Source organism: Rhinolophus sinicus, chromosome 17, assembly GCF_057876585.1.
Source record: "Rhinolophus sinicus isolate RSI-liver-muscle chromosome 17, RSI-T2T, whole genome shotgun sequence".
Classification (NCBI taxonomy): domain Eukaryota; kingdom Metazoa; phylum Chordata; class Mammalia; order Chiroptera; family Rhinolophidae; genus Rhinolophus; species Rhinolophus sinicus.
In genome coordinates, this window is record NC_142517.1 from 125,165,117 (window position 1) to 125,178,547 (window position 13,431).

At 34.7% G+C, this 13,431-nt stretch overlaps 1 pseudogene; it reads left to right on the plus strand.

Moving 5' to 3' along the window:
* Window positions 1-6,337: 6,337 nt before the first annotated feature.
* Window positions 6,338-6,955, plus strand: LOC109456141 (mitotic spindle assembly checkpoint protein MAD2A pseudogene; annotated as a pseudogene).
* The last annotated feature ends 6,476 nt before the right edge of the window (window positions 6,956-13,431 follow it).

The following is a 13,431-nucleotide window of genomic DNA, read 5'->3' on the forward strand; positions in this document are numbered from 1 at the left end:
GAGGGAATTACTTTATATTAGCAAATACTTATTTCAGTGAAATCTTGTACAAACATGGAACAAAATAATACATTTTCTAGATCTTGAAGACTTCATCTTTTTCATCATGCTAGTTCATTGTTGTTCAACACTTTTTATCTTCACTTATTGCTTGATCTTACATGCTATTGTAAAAATATATTGAAAATCTTCTACTATAATTAAGGGATTTAAAAATTATCCTTTTAGTTACTGGTATTGTATATACTTCAACACTAAATATACCATATCAGTATTGTTACCATAGGTGAAAAGAATAGGGCCACGGGGGGTGTAAAGGAAGGAGGAGGTAAGGGGCAACAAAGAAGGGAGGACAAGAGGTCATACTCAAGAAAAAGTGCAGCTACCAGACTGGCCAGAATTAGATTTTGGGTGCCAAGAGCAGATCCAAGATGCCATCTTGTCCCTACAGATGAACTTCAGCTAATTGTAATGGATTATAATATTCTTAGCATTGCAATTAGGGAAAACCTCCACTCCCGTGTTGCCATGACAGTTCCAACAGAGCCAAATAAGGACAAATATCCCTCCTCCCCATGAGAAGGAGAGGTCAGCGAGGACCCGCATAGGAACGCCTATAATGCCACCCCTAAGTCTTGACTATTCCATGCCTTCGTTTTTAGTGAAATAAGTTCCCAAGTCTCATTATTCTTTTGGCCAGCTGCTCTTCTCAGGACCTGCCCACTGTCACCATCTTGAGAGTGTACTGTCCTTTTTAAATCTGCTGCCTGCTTGGCTTGTTCGGTGCCTCCCTAAATTCTTTCCTGCAAGAGACATCAAGAACCTGTTCTTCAGCAACAGTATGAGATTTTTCTGTCATCTTGATAAATTATTCTTGTAATTGTTTTACAGGGTTTACTTTTTGCTTTTTGTGCTTAGTTCTTTTTGCTTAATTCTTTGTGCTTTTGGCCTTATTTACATTCTTTCTGATATTAATAGTATATCCCAAAGTTTTGTTTTTGTAATTGTTATTTAGCTAAAATATGTTTTTTTCTATCTTCTTATTTATGTATGTTTTGTGTGATTCACCTTCAGATGAGTATATGGTAAGCAATGTAATATTAACTCATTTTACATTATGCTATTTTTATCTAACTTGATAATCCATGTGCATTTAATGTGTTCACTAATATATAAATCAAATTTCTACTCATTTATTTTTTACCATCTGTATCTGCCTTATGTTTTATTGAGATATGTTTTCCTATTCCCTTTCTTTTCTTCTCATGATTTCTAGACTATTAATTGCGTTTTTTTTATTTCTGTGATTGCACTTATTTTTAAGATTCACAAGTAATAAGCTTGTTCAAACAAGTCCATTGTTCGACCATCTATTCTCCTTCTGACAAGGGAGGAAGATCTTGACAGTTTATTCACAGAAAGCCCTGCATCTTACTGTTGTTATGTAGAGTTTTTGCTTTATCACTTTTTTAAAAAATACAAAATTATTTACAGCTTTTAAAAATCAATCGTGTTTTGTCAGTTTCTGTGCTCATGTTCCTAGTATCCCATCTCTGTCATCTGAAATCACTTTTTGTCTTGTTGAATTACAACAGTTCATGATACTTTTAAATCAAATCTGTGATTACGTATTAGTCTTTTGCATATAAGAGTGATTGTACTTTGTATTTGTTCCTGCATAATAATGTGGTTGAGTGTATGTTCCTCTTACTCCTTATATGATTTCACTTAGTATCTTCAGGCTTTTATTGCTGTTGGTGAAATGTATTATTAGCCTGACTGCAACCTTGGTAAATGATCTTGTTTCTTTTCTCTAAAATAATTAAAATTCTGTCTTTATTCGTCATCTTATGAGCTATTCCATTCCAATTGTGATTGGGGCTTCCCTTGCCCTATGAGTGTCCCAAGGTGTATGGTATCAGAATGGGGAAAGGGGATGGTATTTAGGCCATGCTTGTGGCTAAGATGTACCTTTGCTGCTCCTGAAGCTGTTGTCTCATCCCTAATCTTCACACCCTCCGAGCTCGCAGCATGTCAGTGCAGAAAATATCAAAAAGGCCAGCTCTCCTATAGCATTTGCCATTAGGCATGTTCTTGGCTACCGTAAAGGCTTTCATATTATGTTCAATGAGTGCCCAGGCATGGATAGAATTTGAGTGGGAACCAGAATAATTCCCACAATTTTTCACCTCTTTTGTCTTCCCAGGCTTGGGAAATCCTTCTCTCTCAGGGTCAACCAGAGTTTCATTCCCCGATAGGCTAATCTAATAGTATTCAAAGTTTTCAAATCAGTTTTAAAATGTACTGATTTTAAATGTACTGATTTAAAAATGACAGTTTTAAAAAGTACTTAGTCGTATTTTTTTTTTTAATTAAAATTTACTGAGGTGACAATGGTTAGTAAAATTACACAGGTTTCAATTGTACAATTCTGTAATACATCATTTATATATTACATTGTGTATTAACCACCCAGTCAGTTCTCTTTCCATCACCATATATTTGATCCCCTTTACCCTCATCTACCATCCCCTCCCTCCCCCTTCTCCTCTGGTAACTACTAAACTATTGTCTGTGTCTATGAGTTTTTGTTTATTTGTTTGTCTTGGTTCTTTGTTGCTTTCAGTTTTATATCCCACATGTGAGTGAAATCATATGGTTCTCGACTTCTGTCTGACTTATTTTGCTTAGCATAATAATCTCAAGATCCATCCATGTTGTCACAAATGGCACTATTTCATCTTTTCTTATGGCAGAGTAGAATTCCATTGTGTATATGTACCACATCTTCTTTATCCATTCATTAGTCAAAGGACACTTTGGCTGTTTCTATGGTTTGATCACCGTAAATAAAGCTGCAATGAACATTGGAGCACATGTGTCTTTATGAATGTTTTCAGATTTTTTGGGTGGATACCCAGGAGAGGGATTGCTGGGTCATATGGCAATTCTATTCGTAATTCTTTGAGGAACCTCCACACTGCCTTCCATAACGGCTGCACCAGTCTGCATTCCCACCAACAGTGTATGAGGGTTCCTTTTTCTCCATAGCCTCTCCAACACTTGTTACTATTTGTCTTGTTGATGATAGCCATTCTGACTGGGGTGAGGTGATATATCATTGTGGTTTTTATTTGCATTTCCCTGATGATTAGTTATATTGAGCATTTTTTCATATGTCTATTGGCCATTTGCATGTCCTCTTTGGAGAAATGTCTCTGCAGGTCCTCTCCCCATTTTTGAATTAGATTGCTTATCTTTTTGTTGTTGAGTTGTATGAGTTTCTTATATATTTGGTATATTAGCCCTCTATCAGAGGCGTTGTTTGCAAATATCTTCTCCCATTTGGTTGGTTGCCTTTTTGTTTTGTCGATGGTTTCTTTTTCTGTGCAGAAGCTTTTTAGTTTGATACAGCCCCATTCATTTATTTCAGCTTTGACTTCCCTTGCCTTTGAGGTCAAATTCATAAAACCCTTTTTTTGAACCCAAGGTCCATAAGTTTAGTACCTATGTTTTCTCCTATGCAGTTTATTGTTTCAGTTCTTATGTTTAGGTTTTTGATCCATTTTGAGTTAATTTTGGTACATGGTGACAGATAGCAGTCTAGTTTCATTCTTTTGTGTGTGGCTTTTCAATTCTCCCGGCATCATTTATAGAAGAGGTTGTCTTTTCTTCATTGTATGTTTTTGGCTCCTTTGTCAAAAATTATACGTCCATATTTATGTGGGTTTATTTCTGGGTTTTTAATTCCATTCCATTGGTCTGTGTGTCTGTTTTTCTGCCAATACCATGCTGTTTTTATTATTGTTGCCCTGTAGTACAAGCTGAAGTCAGGGAGTGTGATACCTCCAACATTATTCTTTTTTCTTAGGATTGCTTTGGCTATTTGGGGTCTTTTGTGGATGCTGTATATAGAAAACCCTGAAGACTCCACCAAAAAGGTATTAGAAACAATAAACAAATACAGTAAAGTTGCTGGCTACAAAATCAACATTCAAAATCCATTGTATTCCTATATACCAACAATGAAATCTCAGAAAAAGAAATTAAAAAACAAACAAACAATTCATTTTGCAATCGCAACAAAAAGAATAAGATACCTAGGAAAAAACGTCACCAAGGATGTGAAGACCCTATATATACACTGAAGACTATAAGACATTTTTAAAAGAAATTGAAGAAGACACACACAAAAATGAAAAGACATTCCATGTTCATGGATTAGGAGAATGAACGTAGTTAAAATGGCCATATTATTCAAAGCAATATACAGATTTAATGGTATTTTTCTAAAGTGAGCTCAGCAAGCTCCCACATGATTCTAATATGCAGCCAGGAATGAGAACCAAATGTTCTAAATAAAAGCCTCCTTCAACGGTTCCCCAAATTTAGCAGACATCAGAATTACCTGTAAGGCTTGTTAATTTGCAAATCATTGAGCCTTACCCCCCAAGTGCAAGCAAAAGAAAACAAAATGAAATAACAAAAATACATTAAAATAATCTACCAACAATATTGATCGTTTGGATATGTAAATATAATCGTGTCATCCTACCCACCCACGTAATTCAATAGATTTTTCTTTTCTAAATACCAATGTCATTGTCACTAACCCCTTTCAAATCATTCAGTGGATTCCTGTTGTTTTAAAGATCAGCATCTTTATTAATAATGCTTATGAGACCCCTGTGTTTCCACTCTGCCTCCATCTCTCATTTTCAAACACTGTGAACTTACTGTCCCTTAAACCAGATCTACCTCCCCAATTAGGGCCCAAGCTCCCCAGATTGGTCATATCACCATGTTAGTTGCCCTCCAAAAGTCCTTATTTTTTCTTAAATGTCTGCCACAGCAGTTTATGTATTTATCCATGCAATTGTATTCATTCTTCTCTATCTCTATATTAGTCTCCATGGCAATTCCCACCACTGCCGCAATGCCTGGCAAATAACATGTTCTTCACATAACCAAGACAGAATGAGCAAAGAGAAATCAAAACAGTTTAAATTTATCACCTTTTGAACCACATACTGCACTCAACTAACAATTCTGATAGTTCTAGGCTCCAGCATCTACATGACAATTTCTATATATATGGACTTGCATACATTTAAAAAAATTATAAGGCTTAGTGTACTTCAATATGAAATAAGAATCACACTCACTTTGGAGGATTGTTTTGTGAATTATAATGGAGAGCAATTGTACAGAAGAGTCATTAGCTTTGCTTTTTGTGATTCAAAGGGATAAAGATCAGATGAATGTTTGGATCTTACGGAATGAAAAAAAAAATCGTCATACATTTTGAAGAACATTTTTGTCATTAGATCTGGCCAAAAAGAGAATGCAGTGTCTCAATAGACAGTGTGACCTCATCAGTGGAGGCATTTGAACATAAATTAGTCAGCCCCTTATGGAAAAATTGTGGCTGTATAGGTTACTGCTTGGGATACTTCAAAGGCTCTACATTTCTGTAAACTCGCAAATCAAATTCATTAAACAAAAATAACCCTCATCATTTGTTTATAGTCACAACATCAGTCCATCGACTTTCTTTTGTTATTTCAACTGATTATTTGTGCCCTTCAAAACCCTGTAGCTCTGCTTCAATACTCTAACACCTGCAGGCTCACTTCTATTGAAAAGGATGAAAAGAAAGAGGCCTGACAATTTACACTCTACATGTAAATATTGGTGTCAGGGAATTATTGGCTTTAAACCTTAACTCTATTGCTTTATAATCAAACACTATCCTTCAAGTATTGTTTCTTAGCTGCGCAGAGGAGATCTTTTTTTTTTTTTTTCCAAAGAAGAGACTCTTATAGTCAAGCTGTTATTATGTGAAACAAAGAAACTGACTAACACCATTGAGCCCTTCTTTGTATTTTGAATGGAGGCCGAGAATTATGGACCCCAAGGAAAGAATGTTTTAAAACAAAATCATGGTCTTAAGTGTTATTTCTCTATTACTTATTTTGGAGGCTTAATTCATTTGTATAACAATCTTTAAGGGCATTCATATTCCAGGCAGAGAGTAGAAAAAGGAAGCAAGCAAGCTCTCTTGTGATTCTTTCAAGGGCACTGACCCCCTTCACAAGGGCTCCACCTTCATGACCCCATCCGACCCTAATTACCTGCTAATATCATCACTTGGTGGGGGGGGGGTTATAGAAGTGGGGGATAATGTGTTTTCAACTTACGATTTTTAAGGGGACACCCATATTCAGTCCATAATAGTTGATAGGATGGATGTAAATGCTTGGGGGACTTTTGAAACCAGTGGAACCCTGCAGTTGTTGTCTGCAAGAGGGCATGTGCCCGGTCTCTGGGCCTGGCTATGGCACTGCAGCTCTCCTGGGAGCAGGCCTCGCCCTGCATGGAAACACCAAAATTGTGGCTGAGTTCTTCTCATTTGGCATCAACAACATTTTATATCAGTGTGGCATAGATCCATCTGAAACCTCTACTTGAATGCAGAAATATGGACTCACCTTCCTTGTACTTACTGATCCTGAACTCATGAAATACCTAAATAGTGTGGTGGAACAACTGAAAGATTGGTTATACAAGTGTTCAGTTCAGAAACTGGTGGTAGTCATCTCAAATACTGAAAGTGGTGAGGTCCTTGAAACATAGCAATTTGATATCGGGAGTGACAAGACTTCCAAAGAGGACAGAACACCTAGAAAAAGGTCTCAGGAAGCTATCCAAGATGAAATCCGTTGGGTGATCAGACAGATGACAGAGACAGTGACATTCCTGCCACTGTTGGAAGTTTCTTGTTCATTTGATCTACTGATTTACACAAAGATATGGTTGTACCTGAACAATGGGAAGAGTTGGGACCACAATTCACTATCAACTCTGAGTAAGCCATCTTCATTTATTCTCTATTACAATCTACAAAGTAAATACCATGGTGGCTGACACAATCCCTGTCAATGACTGCAGATAACATGAGAACAATAATGCAATTCTCAAATGTGCTTTTCCTGAAACAAAGTCAACTGCAGTTCATATGTTTTATTTCATTGGTTAATTTTTAGATGGGGAAACTTAACATACTTTATTGAACTGTGTATAATTGTTTCATTTTGGGGTACCTGTTTGTCTTTCCATAGAGTTGACAATTTTTTGCACAATGTTCAAAAGGGAACCAGTAGATTACATCAGCACTATACCTTACTTTGAATGTGGTAACTGTAGATGGAAAAACTTTTCCTATAAAGCTAAAATGCCTTCCTAAATCAGACCTTTTGGTCAAGTAGCTTGACATAGAATATAGGTAGGAAGATATTTAAATATGAAACAGTAAAAGAAGTCTAAATATTTAGAATCTTTGTTTAGGCTGTAAAGTAAATGATAATCCATAAATAATAAAATATGCTATTAGTTCTTTTTGCCATTTATTTCATTTGTACAGTTCCCATATTGAAAAATATCTCCAATTATTTGATTTTAATTTACATAACTCATACCTACAAAACTATTGATATTTCTATTGTTTAAATTCCAGTGATACTGAACTCTTAAAAATATAAAACACTTTTTGTGTTTTATAAAATCAAGCTTTCATGGCAATAATGTATGTTTAAAAAAAGAAAAATAAAATAAATGCTTGAGGGAGGTATGGGTAAGGAGCTAAGTCTACTTTACCGTGGGTTCTTAGTATCGCACAGCTATCAGGCTAGGGAAGAGAAGTGTTTCAGTAAGGATGATAATTAATTTATATGATAAAAATGATACAAAGGAAAGATCAGCTAGCATATTCAATTGGAACTCCTGCTTCTGTTTCTTAGTGTAAGGACAAGTGTGTCTGCCCACAGGCAGATAAACTAACAAGCAGTCAAAGTCTCCTGGCTCCCTGGGAACACTGCTTAGCAGACAGCCAGTTCTGTAAGCTGGCCGGCAGTCAAGGTCTCCCGACTTCTTGGGATGCTGTGTGCATGACAGCATGCCTGCAGGGCCTGCCAGGTGATCTCTCCCACAGAATATTCTGTTTTGCTGTACCTATATAACCATGCTCCTTCTCTGCCTGAAAGGAGATCGCTAACCCTCCTGCCGGTCACCTCCAGAGACTCTCACTGGTCAGTAAGTCTCCTTAAACCTATGTCTCCCACTTGGCCACCTGGTGTGTTCTTTGGGCTTGTGGCTTCTCAGGCACAAATCTTGGACCAACTCAGACTCAGTCTGAATACTCAGCCATTGTCTTAGTTTAACTTCCTTCACATCCATTCGCACACCAGCCGGAAGGGGTCAGGTCTCCTCTCTACATCCCTTGAAAAGAAATGCCATATTTCACTTGGACTTGAACCTGATTCAGTCGTCATGGTCAAGGACTAGCTGTCTTCTCAAGTCTTCATTGATATCTTTTAGCAAAATTTTGTAGTTTTATTCTTAGGCTCTTAACAATTTTAGTCATGTTTATGGTAATCCATGAATGCTTTATAATTTGTTTCTATAACTAATGTATTTGTCTTTTAAAGAATATTTTATGGAAGTACAACACACATAGATAAATGTGATTTTGGCATCATATGAGTTATAAGAATCAGTGAACATTAAGGAAGTACACATATCTATGTAACCAAGTAATCCAGAGAGAGAAATAGAATACGCCCAGGAAACAGAAGCACCCACCCATGTGATCCCTTAGTAACTGTTCTCCAATGCATGACAGCTATTCTGATTTCTAAGCCTATCATTTGCCTGTTTTCGAGATTTATGAAAATGGAAGTCAACGATATGGTTGCTTTGGTCTTCAGCCTTCTTTTACTCACCATGTTTGATATTTATCCATCATTGTTCCAGTTTGTTTCTTTTAATTCCAAGAGGAAATAAAAATTTTAAAAGAGTTTATTCATGTGTTTTTCTTTGGATTTCTTGTTTTATGCATTTCAGATTTTAGCATTCTGAACTTATTTTATATTCGTTTGTATTTTATTGTTGTTGTCTCTCACTTGTACAATTTTGCATGTATTTCTCCTATAGTGTCTTGGAAAGTATAAGTACTTTAAAATCTGCTGGTGGTTATTTAAATCAATTTTTTTTCTAATTATCAATGTTAAAAATAAAAAAAATATATATCAAGTTTAAGACCTCTCCTTAAATAATACAAGGAAATGATAATAATGTACTAATTTTAATCAGTAATAATGCTGTTTCATACTGCAATTTTGTGCCCAGCTTTTTGCTTCAAATTATTACTAATACAAAAAATCAATAATTACTGATGACACTTAAAATCTTTTTAAAAAATAACTGTGGCAGAAACTGGCTTATTTTTCACCCAACTTTTTTTGCTTAACTGCTATGCACAGAAGTAGGTTTCATTTCCAAGACAGGTATCATGAGAATTATGGCTAAAAGAATGCAGGTGGATATGATAGTTGCCTTCCAGTTATGGCCAATAAAAGCTTCAAGTGAATGACCAGTCTTGGTCTTTTACACTCATCCAGTAGAACACAGAAGACCCAACAGAAGATTCTGATACCTTAATACTCGTACATGAAGGAGTCCCAAGACAGAAGATCACTTAACAATCACCTTCATTCAATAATTTGTGAGCCAGAAACAAACTTATATTGTATTAAGCCACTGGGATTTGGCTTCCTCATGCCTACTGCACAGGTAGACTGCTCTGATTTATTACAACAATTACTTAAAATTAAGTACATCATTAAGAGGTTTCAATGCTCACCAACTGTTCTGTTATACTATGTTTCCTTTGATTTGGGATTTTTAATTATGCTTTAACCTGTGTTGACTTGAAAACTTCTTTGAAGAACATTATTTATAATTAATAACTGAGTGACATGTTTCTTTAACTTTGTATACATAAAATACTTTTAATTACAGTGAAATTTGAGTATCTACCTATTGGTGACAATTTTCAGACAGAAACTATCAAAATCTCTTCAGTATAGGTACTTCTGATTTTGGGGGGGGAAATCCTCCAGGCTTTTCCCAGAATAAAATGTATTTAGGAATCCAGGAAGGGGTGAGCAGAGAAGTTGTAGGTTAGTGCGGGGAGAGAAGTAGCACAGTGACGGAACAGACCAATTTTGAAGGAACTCTCACCCGTCCTTCTCACTCCAACTCTCCATTAGAGCTACCCAGCCTCAGGGATTCTGCAGGCTGGTTTGGTTTTCATCAGATTACTGTTTCACCTCCATGTCATTTCAGAAGGCTTCTACTATGTGTTGTCTGCTATAAATTTAATAAAATATTCTGAACCCTCATGGTTCATCTCCTTTAGATCTTCACATTAAAAAATACATTGATTCATTTGATGTAATTTCAGTAGAATTTTACAAGGGGGAAGACATAAACACTTCTTGTGTCTTGAACTAGAAGTCTCCTTGCTATTATTCTTAGCCCACAGAAATTCACTCCTTTGCCACATGCCCACTACCATTACAGACACTCAAATATGTTATTTTGGAAGCTAATCGACATTAACCTTTTCTTCTTCTCTTTCTCTTTTTTAAAAATTTGTCTTATAGGCCCTTTTATAAAGAAATTTGAAAGTCTAAACCAATTAAATTTAGATTATAATCATTACTTAAAATTTGTTTTCATGTTTCTTTGCTTTTAGCTATTTAATTCTTTTCTAATTATTTTATTAATTAAATGCCCTTTTGATTGTTAGTCTCTTATTTAGTTTAATACAGGAATGGTGTTTAAGAATTGCATTATTTGGTGTACTTTTGAGAACTTGTATTTATGAGTTCTTTGTTTATCTTTCTGTAATAACTAAAGTTTGATTGAGTCTTATCTCTTAAGATCTACTACAATTATCTTTGTTCAAATCTCTGCGGTTAATACTCCTTTGTACTCTACCATGGACAAGGTTAAGATCAGCTTCATTTCTCTTTTACAGGCTAGTGAGTCATTATTTATATATAAGCATCTTACACTTCAATCTTAATATAACTAAATGAGCATCCCTTTTACAAGTTTTATCTGAGACTCAGTGACCATTTATTATTTTGAAACTTCTTATATGGAACACTTAGCTTCTACTGCTCTGAACTCTAGTATCTGTCGTCCATATATATTGCACGCTTCCTTGACATTTTGTGTTCTTTTTCATTTTATGGGTTGCATAAAATTTTCAACTCTGTTCTTTACTTAATTATTTGAGTATTCTATAGAATTTAGCTTTTCCAGTATATCTTTAAAAATTTAGTTTTGTCATTTTTGTGTATCCAAATTTCTTCCTTTCCTATAATTCTCCCTTTCTCATGTCTATTTGAACTAATTTCATGGAAGCTATATCATCTTGACTCTCTTTGAGGACAAAAATCAGGTATTTTGTAATGTTTTCTTCTGAATCCTTCTTCAGATACCTATTTAAGGAGAAAATTAGAATAATTCCTCATAGATTCAGTCTTTTCCTGTGTCGAGAAATGTTCTATAGTTTATTCATACTCACTGAAGAAAACATCTGTTTAGAATTGGTTTATAATGCTGTAGGAGTGGACTTGGATTTAGTCAAATTTATTTTATATTCTTTCCAAAGTACTTCATAGTGTGTCACAGGTCTAGGTTCTGAATATCTCCTGTTTTGTTCTAGAGAGGGATAAGGAAAATAGAAGGTGTCCAAACAGGATTTTTATTGTGATGATTGTTTTTCTATCAATGCGATGCTATTGTAATGGCAGAAATTAGAAATATTTCCAGATTTTGGTATTTGGTTTAATTATATATGTAGATTTTGATCCCAATTAAAGTTTTTTTTAAAGATACACATACAACAATTCAAGTTTTAAATATATATGTATATATATATACATATATGTGTATATATATACATCCATCTACATATATATGTGTGTGTGTGTGTGTGTGTGTATATATATATATATATATATATATATATATACATGTATACATATACATATATAAAATGTGCTGGAATAAATGGAGAGGAGCATCTAAATATCTATAAATATGTGGTCATCATACCTGAAAAATCACATTTAAAAAAGTTAATTAAAGATATTAGTTTGTTATAGAGAAATGATAAGTAACTATTAGCACAGCCTTGGGCAAAGTGACGGAAGGCTTATGCCCAAAAATAATATCCTGGGAAAGGATTTCCGAATAATGTTTGGCTATAGGAATATGAGTAAATGAGAAGTGTCCACTTATGAAGTGGGGCTCCACATATTTTGATTACTAAAAAAGGTATTTAAATTCAAAATGTGTTGGAATGATTGGATCAAAGTTAATTTCTATTGTAAGGTAATTTGTGAATCACTAGCTTCAGAATAATAGGGGCTATCAATGTTTAGAAATTTTAAAATAAACACATTTTAAAATTTAATATGTACAGTGAGTATGCTGAATAGATGAGAACAGTGTGCTTAGCAATTAGGCGTCAGGATTGTCTTAATTTGTCTTTATAATTCAAGGCCCAATAAGAATTCTGGTATGTGCATATTAATCGTTGAGTTAGTATATTAATATTTACTGAGAACAAATAGCAAAGTAAGAGAAAAATCATGTGCTTTGTTTTCAGATACATTTGGTTAAAATTTTGGTGCTATCACTTTCTAGCTGTGTGGCCATGGCCAAGAGTACATAGTACCTGTGTGTATGGCTTCTCATATATAAAATGTGAAATCAGAGATTAGTTCATTAGATTTTCTGAGATTAGAGAAGTTTCATACAGCCATGGTGGAGCAGATCTGGAAAATTGAAGGAGGTCAATAACTAGTAGTCATTAATGTGACTAATTTGTTTTGCAATCTGTTTCTTTGAAAGCAGAAAAGTCATTTTCTTTCTGAAATAACAACAATTACAAGTTGGCGCATCATTTTATTGTACTTTGGGTTTAGAACATGTCAAAACTGCAGAAAGGCAATTTCATGCAAAACATATTGAAAGAAATAATGAGAGAGAGAAAAAAAAAAGGCAAATTGGCAGTATCTCCTAGTGATTTGTCCTGACTTTAAAAGTTTCATGTTAGCCTTGCCTGTCACTTTGAAATACAGGGCCCATTTTAATATCTGTCACTCTGTCAGTGCTCCAGAATGAATTTACACTCTGAAAATAGGTATCTTGTTTCTATTCTGTTGAAGTTAGAAATTATATTTTCAGAATCTCTGAACATAAGATTTTATCCTGGCATTACACAACCTCTAACTTATATGTGATAGATATTTCAGTGACAACATACTGGAAAATACTTGCTAGCAATCATTCTGCAGTGTTTAGAATAATGTGATTTTTTAACTTCAGACAGCTGGTATTATGCATAGATCACACACCCATTTAAAAAATGTTGGAAGGATGATATCTATGTGGTACTACTAGAATAGTAAAACTGAAAAAAAGTAAAAGTTTAGGTGCTTGATAGGAGGGATTAATTGTTAAGAACAGCTTCATCCCCCCTTCCCCCGCCCCAGTAATTTTAAATGGGGA